This window comes from Lolium rigidum, chromosome 2 (assembly GCF_022539505.1).
Source record: "Lolium rigidum isolate FL_2022 chromosome 2, APGP_CSIRO_Lrig_0.1, whole genome shotgun sequence".
NCBI lineage: Eukaryota > Viridiplantae > Streptophyta > Magnoliopsida > Poales > Poaceae > Lolium > Lolium rigidum.
In genome coordinates this window covers 271,634,966-271,642,464 of record NC_061509.1, presented here as the reverse complement: position 1 = coordinate 271,642,464, position 7,499 = coordinate 271,634,966, and the positions used below count along the sequence as shown (strand labels likewise).

General features: G+C 42.0%; 2 long non-coding RNA genes across 4 annotated transcripts; both read left to right on the top strand.

Moving 5' to 3' along the window:
- The first annotated feature begins 782 nt into the window (after positions 1 to 782).
- LOC124688787 lies at positions 783 to 3,461 on the top strand. 3 transcript variants are annotated; one of them, XR_006998624.1, is made up of 5 exons: positions 783 to 853; positions 962 to 1,136; positions 1,229 to 1,352; positions 3,146 to 3,277; positions 3,363 to 3,461. It is a non-coding gene; the product is annotated as an uncharacterized LOC124688787 (long non-coding RNA). The 3 variants fall into 3 exon arrangements; XR_006998623.1 differs by having other exon boundaries at positions 791 to 1,136; positions 3,201 to 3,277; XR_006998622.1 differs by having other exon boundaries at positions 791 to 1,136.
- Positions 3,462 to 4,827: 1,366 nt separating this feature from the next.
- Positions 4,828 to 5,964, top strand: LOC124688786. Its single transcript, XR_006998621.1, has 2 exons — positions 4,828 to 5,016; positions 5,935 to 5,964. It is a non-coding gene; the product is annotated as an uncharacterized LOC124688786 (long non-coding RNA).
- Positions 5,965 to 7,499: the final 1,535 nt, after the last annotated feature.

Sequence of the window (7,499 nt, the reverse complement as noted above, 5' to 3'; positions counted from 1 at the left end):
TTCATCCTTGGCAATCTTGTAACTAGAGGCTTGAGCTTGTAATAATCACCACCTCTCCTGGTTCGATTTACATAGCCTGCACGGTTCCTATCCTAGCATGCAGCATCCAAACTAAGGGTGTCAAGTGGGATCCTACTTTTGTCCCACTTGTAGTATAATTTGACTTTTTTAGTACAAATTTTGACATCAAAATTTGAACTACATAGTACAAAATACGAGGCGTCCTATCCCGTTCCGCCCGCACCGCCATCGTCCCACCGATTTTTTACTATTTACTACATAGTAAAAAGGAGGAACATGTTCCCTATTCCGCCACTACAGCCATCCTTCGTCGTCCTATCCCGTTCCGCCCGCACCGCCATCGTCCCACCGATTTTTTCCGCCTAGCCTCAAATCCACTGGTTTTTCTGGTTTTTTGACTGCCTGCGAAACTAACCACGATCGGCACCTAGCCCATCGTCCCACACTCCCACCACACCTCCACCCGAACCCTCCCTCTCTCCTCAAACATGAGCGCCGCCGATACCGGCTTCCCTCCCGTTCACCCGCACCGGCGCAGGCCGCCGCCGCGGCACCTCGTGCTTGCGCCGATCTGACCTCCGATTTCCTCTCACTGGTCTCCTCTCTCAAGTCCCGCCTCGCATCTCGGAGGCCCTCGCCTGCCCCCACGCCCTCGACGCCTCCCGCATCTCCATCGTCCTCCGCCTTGCAAACCGCCGGTGGGTGTGCCGCCGGGGCGGCGGGAGGGAGCTGCTAACCTAGGCGCTTCGCTTGCCCCGTGGCACCCATGGAACTGCTCACTTGGGAGCTCACCAATGCCGTCGACCGCGGGCATCGTTGGTGGACTAGACCCGTTCGTCTGAGTTCGTCTCTTTTGTTTTATTCTGCATTCAAATAGTGTTCAGATCAATTTTTCCATGTTTGAACTTTCTGAATTTCTTCAGCGTTTTTGTTAACATAGGTGGATGATTTACCACATGCCTCACAGTGGATGGGGAGTTTGAGGATTTCAATCAGGTGCACTTAAGGGAATCGGATTTGGAGTTTGGGAATGATGAGGATGAGATTAACGACAATGAGGTCATCAAGATGAAGCCCCCACCGTCAGGGTTGTGGCCACCACCGCATCGTCCCAGGTTCGGTCTCCTACTCCTGGGATCCCCCAATGGAACTCCTGTCGTGATTTTGCTTGGAATTGCTTGGTTTGACCTGGAGCGGGTGGTTGCAGCAGTGCTAGCCTACAGGCGAACATGCCGCTGGTGATCAAGGACGTGCTGTTGCTGCCGAGGTCCGCATTTAAGATCTTCCCCACCGCTCTTTGCAACACCAACTACTACACCTGGAGCTTCAAGGTCTCTTCCCCACTCTCCCTCTTTCCGACCACTTATCCAGTACTGATACTTATTGCCTGCAATGAACATCACGCTATATTGTAGCATAATATCACCCTATCATAAAGTCAATATTCAGGTTAAAGCAATTGCGTAATCATGATGTGTGGAGAATGACTTGATTGGATATATTGCTACAACCCATAAAAGGGCCGTAACTTTGAGTGTTCTTTGAAACTGAACCCTGGAAATGGCATGTTGATCTGTGTCTGGACATGTATACATGGATATTTATTCAACGGGTCATAAGATACTAAGCAGGAAGCATACACTATTTTGAATCAACCATTCAGATAAGCTATAAAGAGACAAATGATTATGCACTTCCAGAATAACAAAACAAAGGAAGTGTAGTTTTGAGTGTGTGTATGTGTGTGTGTATTATAAGCGAAAGTTAAATACCTCACTCTTTTGACACTTGAACGTCTATGACAAACTCAAATCTTTGATGCATTCAGCATCCTAGACAATGCAAGGCATGATCGAACCATCATATTCATCCAAGTATGAGGTTATACTATTCCGCTGAATTTCTCAGATACATGAAAACATATGTTCGTAACCTGAATGTTAAAAAAGTAGCATGAATCCGACAGTAAAACTAATCCACTCGAAGAATTTCTGAAGCAGCACTATAATGAGCCTATAAAGTTACTTTAAATATGAGAAAAACGATTTGACTAATGTAGGCTATTTCGAAATTGTAGTTTTTGTCTTCTTTCACCGGAAAAAACCCTCTCTACTACTGACAATAGCACATAAGAGACTAAAAGTTGTGAGTATGAAGAGACCATGGAATGAAACTGGAGCTAGAGAATGCACAGTTCTCATTGAGTGCAACATATGTTTAGTAAATTCAACGATATAGAGCACAGAGAGAACAACATCTAGAGGACAAATGGTTAAATCTAGATCGAGAAGCCCCATAGGAATTTGCTGCTTAACTCGAATGTCATACCGTCGATACTATGGAAACTGGACCTCGTGACAAAATTATACATCTACACCAAGATACCTACAAAAAGGAATACAAAGGTTTTATTGAGATATTTTCAATGTGTCAGACACTCGGTTAGGGATGGGAAAGTAAGTAACAATTTAGTGCACCTAAGTTCCACCAGTAAGAAATGCCCGTGCGTTGCCACCAGTAAGAAACCAGTAGAATGGGTGCAGGACTGGTGAACCTTCTGATCATGCAATTCATCTCCTTTTCATATATTCTTTATCGAAGGTTTCAGTAAACCACAAAACTCTTTTGTGCCATGGATCATTCACATGATACTTGATACATAACTACATCTGGTATAAGTTAATATAGGATTAATTTGCACCAACCTAAAATCTTCATATTTTTGTAGATCCAAATGAAAAGATAATTCAATGGTGACGAAGAAATTCTAAGGGAGCAATATATTAAGCTAGTTTAGTTGCACTGTTTTAAAAGAGACATAAGGGTAACCTGTATAATCGAAGCACACTCCTAAAAAAAATAACACACTTTGTTCATTAAAGAGGAATGGAATTATAATACAAACATTACTACTAAAACAACATGAACAAATAGTGATTCATATATTATACCAAAGAGCAAAATTCTGTAGTGAAGATTATACTCGTACATACCAAAATAACTAAATTGTACGTGGAACGACTGTCCTATACATGGCACGCGGTCAGCCCGAGAGAGCTCGTAGCATACTACAAATTGGATTGGATAAGTTATTCCTCCAGATAACATGCTACAAATTGTGCAGCATCATAGGTAAACCTGCATATTCTTGATGTCAAATTGCTGTCGGTTGTTGGTAGGATCCTGAGAGAGACAACTTCGTCATCGTCAATTACAGTGAGAGGAGATCATGATAAGAAAGAACCATGGACATCAGGTGAGTTAATTAGTAGGATTTAACTTGGGGGGCAGGGGGTTGCTGTGTGGATACAATTTAAATGATTGATCCCCTTTTACTACAGAGTGAAGAAAATAGCACAACATTGGTAATTTTGGGATTGCGCAGAGAAAGAGCACGAATACAGAAATGGGTTGGAGCTGTGATCTCCTCCAGTGCAAGTTACTTGACCGGTTGCTACACAGCTTGAATAAATTCGTTTTCTTTTCTCGATGTAAAAAGGTTCTACTTGTTCCAATGGTAAGACATTCTGAATTGATCTCATGACCTGTGTTACTAATATTCAATCCCTGAACATCTGGTGTTCTTTTCCAGACTTGTTCATGATATTCCGAATTTGAATGATCCGAAGATGAGCTATTGGCCTATTATGGTTCTTTTCCATACTTGGTCAAGGGCAATCAAAATTTCCTAAAGAAGAGTTCTACTACTACTGATATACTAGGTTCATTATATTTGGTAAGTGCACTAATCCTAATCCAATAAGCCTTAAATTAGTCACTAAAATATATAAACTTACCAAGAGACAGATACTAATAAATTTTAAAGAGCGGCTTTTATGGTTGGCGCTCATAAAGACAGTCAAGGTAGTAAAGCCCAGCTAACCATTGAAATAGATAATTTTTTAGAGTCATTAGGCCTATATACACAAGGGAAATGCATTAGAAGCGTTGGAGCAAAATAGTTCATTTATCTGAATCAGTACTACCTTTTGCAACAAAATAATGTTAGTTGCCAAGTAGCTACAAACCTAGCATTGTTTAATTAAACCCCAATTGTCTAGGTGCATCAGCAACGGGCTATTTGAACAAAGTAGTCTTCGGAAGGTATAAACAACAAACAAACTCTACAGACCAACTTCCAGTAAGATGCATGACACTCCAGATGTGTTCTATGTTCATGTGTTCAGTGCCACCGTTTATACCATTCAGCAGGACAACATCAAAGTGTTTCTATCAGAACATTTTTCATGGTTGGTGGTGGCTGGTTCATTCCAATGATTTTTTCTTGTTGCAGAAACTCCATTGCTCCTAATTCAGATAGAATTTGTTCATGTAGTTATGTGCCCTTCCTAATCGTGGACAGATTCTAATGGATTTTATTGGTTCAGTGGTGGGTGGCCAAGCTCCGCCCTCGGTACCAGCCCCTGTGGCGGAGGGTTTGGATCCTGCACGCCGTCCTCGCGACCACTTGCTGGGGTGCTACTGTGCGCTGGGTGTGCAGCGCAGGTGCACCTCCCTCCTTTTGTGATGATTCCAGTATGGGGTGTTCTGCCTGAGTTCTATGTTCGAGCATTCTGTTAGTGATGGATGTTGTGCATTTTGGGCTTCTTTTCTAATATGGTTATAAGCAACATGATTTGTTGTTTTGCAGGTTGCATGTGGTCTCCTGCACAATGATGAACATCTGCTCAAGCAGGAGGTGTGGCACAACGGTGGAACAGGTCTGCGGGCTTGCCTGCTTACAGAGAATATTATTTGGAAAGTGTTCCCGTTTATACGTTTATAGAATAAAGTGTTGCCTGCTTACTTGTTACTGGGTTAGTAGCATCTTCCTTGGCAGGAAGAGATAGTAGGGTAATCTTCATCACTCAAATCTATGCGTAATTGTCCGTCCTTTTGGCTTGTTATTTACCTGATGATGCTGACATCTCTGCATACTTTTGCAGTGTATGCGAATTTATATGTAGTTTAACCTGGAAATTAATTAATTTTCTGGTACAACTCTATCTTTGAATATAAACTCCTTGCAGTTCAGTAAAGTCCTTTTATGTTATATAAGATAGATTCAGGGTGGTATGATGTCTGTTGGTTCGCTACAACAATTTATTCCTTCTGCTTTCACTAAAAAAGCTTATAAGGCATGTTGTTCCGTCTTCTTTCATATTTTGCAATCGATCAATATAGTGTAACTTATTGTCGTAACCTATGATATGTAATGATTAACAGATGTGAATTATTGAGTCACTGATTCTTTCAAGCATTTAAGAATCTGATAAAGAAAGTAATAGGATTGAAAAGATAACGCAACTGAAATAGCATACAGGTTTTTGATTCGCTTAGTTTTCTGCAATTCCATCAATGTACATGGCCAAATAGATTTCATGAAGCTGACACAATATGTGTCTTTTTAGCTACCGATGATATAACATAAGACAATGAGAAAAACACACCTGAACTTATCTTTCCTTTTATTACATCATAATTTATATTCCTGATAAATTTCGTTTATTAGTTTTTGTTTTCCTCATATAAGTTTTTATTTATTTGAATCTATTATGTACTATGCAGGGAGTCACATAGTTTGTAAAGTAATCAGTTTGCAGGGAATCTCAGTGGGGGGAATTACATAAAAATATTGTGGATATAATTACATAATTTTTTAAGGGTACTATATAGTACGATATACTTATATAATTTTATCGAGTAGTATATTTCAAGCCTGTATGAGCCATGAACTATTTCTTAATACTTGGAATGTAATTGGAAAAATAATTGAAGGTACTGCATTTTTCTTGATTGATAATCATGATGTGATTAAATTATTTTAATCCCCAAAAAGCAATTTGCAAGATAATGGCACAGAACATTGATGGGATGAAGAAAGAAGTAAGAGGAGTCTTTGACTTCCTGCAGTGTGGTGGTGTGAAAAGAGACGTGTAGCAAGGAACCAAGAAAGGAGAGAATCAAGTGTGTGCATGGTGCTGCCTGAAGTGGCAAGAAAGAAGTGGGCATTCATTGCTGAAAGTGAAGCTGAAGTACAGGCTTGTAAGCCTAAATTAAGGTCTAGCTGTTTAATAGATTGTGTGTTGTTAGTGTTGCTTTTTAGCTGATAGATTTACGCAAGGAACGTGATTTATGTGATTACTTGGTCGAAAAATGTAACAGTATTTTCGCATTATCGCTGGATGCCCAGTTTTTGCATTTTTTTTATGAACACATGTACATACAGTGAGTTGGTGATTAGACTTGAACGATAGTCCGAACAAAGATAATTTCATTGAAGTTGTTTGCTAGAAGGAATGTGTTTTCTGTAAGAAAATATGTATCCCTTATATATGTGCATTGAGAAATGAAATTTGAAGATCCGTGGCAACGCACGGGCATTTGTACTAGTTGACATCAAAATTTGAATTACATAGTACAAAATGACATCCCACCGGGATCCCACCTTGACACCCTAATCCAAACCGCATCCGACGCGAAGGATATCACATCTTGTCCCTCTAAATATTTACTTCATTTCTTCCGAAGAGGATGTTTCTTTTCCTCGTCACAAGACAGGCGGTTGGATGGAGGTCGAGCTAGCCTAGGTAAGTTCCGCAACGACGGTGGGTTCGGACGCTAGACGGAAACGGTTATTCGACTCCTACTATTCTTCCAGTTTTGGCTCCTGGTTGTTTCTAACCCGGGCACAATTCAAAACATCACGTTGGGTGTTGGTGATATACATACCCAAAGTTCTTCCTTACCTCCGATCTAACCAAACGATACAGCCATCAGCCAAGCGACGAAACCGACTCGACGACGCAGAGAGGTATCCATCCATGGAGTCAGCGAGCTGCGACATCATGCGCCTGCCGCGGGAGCTCCTCGCGGTGATCGTCTCCCTCACGTCGCCGCCGGACGCCTGCCGTGCCGCCGCTGTCTGTCGCGCCTTCTGCGCCGCGGCCGACTCAGACGCCGTCTGGTCGTGCTTCTTGCCAAGCGACCTCCCACGGTTCGCCGAAGGTGAGCTCCCACCTATACTGCCGTCGACGAAGAAGGGGACGTTCCTACGCCTGTCCCGTCTGTCGGTCCTCCTCCCATGCAGGCTCAGGGTACGTACGTGCATATATACGGCTGCTTCTTCTTGTTTCTAGACTAGCTCAGAACCGATCGGCCGATCAATTTAACGTCTTCTGAATGCATGCAGAGTATGCAGCTAGACAGGTTCTCCGGCGCCAAGTGCTACACGCTTTTGGCGAGGGCGCTGCGTCTTTCGTGGGATATCACGCCGGACTGCTGGAAGTGGATCCGCATCGACGAGTCCAAAGCAAACACAAGGTTCCAGTTGTTTCAATGTTTATTCGGAATGAATTATCGTCCCTTTTCAATTTTGATTTCGACTATTATGTAGTACGTACTATTTGCCGGTACCAAAGTAATCTCTCTTCTTAAATATAAGCCTTTTTGATAGCTATATAATTAAGCCAGCTTTC